The sequence below is a fragment of the Dermacentor silvarum genome, chromosome 5 (assembly GCF_013339745.2).
Source record: "Dermacentor silvarum isolate Dsil-2018 chromosome 5, BIME_Dsil_1.4, whole genome shotgun sequence".
Lineage (NCBI taxonomy): Eukaryota > Metazoa > Arthropoda > Arachnida > Ixodida > Ixodidae > Dermacentor > Dermacentor silvarum.
The window spans coordinates 114,603,200-114,604,682 of NC_051158.1; positions in this window are offsets into that span (position 1 = coordinate 114,603,200).

Below are 1,483 nucleotides of genomic sequence, written 5' to 3' on the forward strand. Positions count from 1 at the left end.
GCCGACCCAGGGCCTGTATGCGTCGTGCCCCTTACGACTATGTCTTCCAAAGGCCCTTCTACTTGTGATATTGCTCCTCCCTCCGCCCTTACTGCAGCCATCAGCAGTGACTTGCCACCTTCACATATGCAGCAGCTGCTTGCTTTGTTGAACAAACACGCAAATTTATTTGATGTCCATTCGTCGACTCTGGGCCAAACCACAGCTGCAGCGCATCGCATTCAGACAGACGAAGCGTCTATAGTGTGCCGACGCCCGTACCGCGTGTCCCTAGCCGAGCGGAAAATCATAGAAGAAAATGTCGCGGGACATGTTACAACAGAAGGTCATCCGGCCCTCAGCTAGCCCTTGGTCATCTCCGGTTGTTCTGGTGCGAAAAAAAGACGGTTCCGTGCGTTTTTGCGTCGATTACCGGGCCCTCAATAAGATCACTCGAAAGGACGTATACCCTATGCCTCGCATTGACGACGCCCTTGATTCACTACAAGGTGCAGAATACTTTTCGAGCCTCGATCTGCGTTCTGGCTATTGGCAAATTACCATGCCCGAAGACGATAAAGAAAGAAAAAAAACAGCGTTTGCCATCCCTGATGGACTTTACGAATTCAACGTCATGCCTTTCGGGCTATGCAATGCACCTGCGACTTTTGAACGCATGATTGATACCGTGCTGCGTGGCCTGAATGGAAAACTTGCCTCTGCTACCTGGATGACATTGTCGTCTTTCATCCACGTTTCCTCAGCACCTGCAACGCTTAGATGAAGTTCTGACGTGCCTTGCCGACGCTGGTCTTCAGCTCAACACGAAGAAATGCCATTTCGCCAGCAGATCTATTAAGGTCCTGGGGCATGGTCGTGAGCAAGGAGGGCATACGTCCTGACCCTGACAAGATTGCTGCGGTCCTTCGCTTCCCTCGCCCAGAAAAGCCTAAAGACTTGCGAAGCTTCCTAGGCCTCGCTTCTTACTTCCGTCGCTTTATACGGAACTTTGCCTCCATCGCTGCGCCACTACACAAACTACTTGCTTCCGGTGTACCCTTTCACTGGTCTCAAGATTGTGAAGCAGCCTTTGGCATGTTGAAGGGCGCCCTCACGTCTGAACCTGTGCTTTGCCATTTTGATGAGACTGCACCGACTCTCTTGCACACAGACGCTAGCGGCCACGGCATCGGTGCCATTCTTCTGCAACGCAACAACTCTTCGCACGAGAGAGTCGTTGCATACGCCAGCCGCGTACTCACCGATGCCGAGAAGAACTATACAATAACTGAGCAGGAGTGCCTGGCGATTGTTGGTCCGTACAGAAGTTTCGTCCCTATTTGCACGGGCGTCATTTTACAATTGTTACGGACCACCACGCATTATGCTGGCTCTCCACTCTCAAGAACTTGACTGGACGGCTGGGTCGCTGGGTTCTCCGCCTGCAAGAATATGACTTTGACATTATTCATAAGTCAGGCAAAAAACACCAAGATGCTGACGC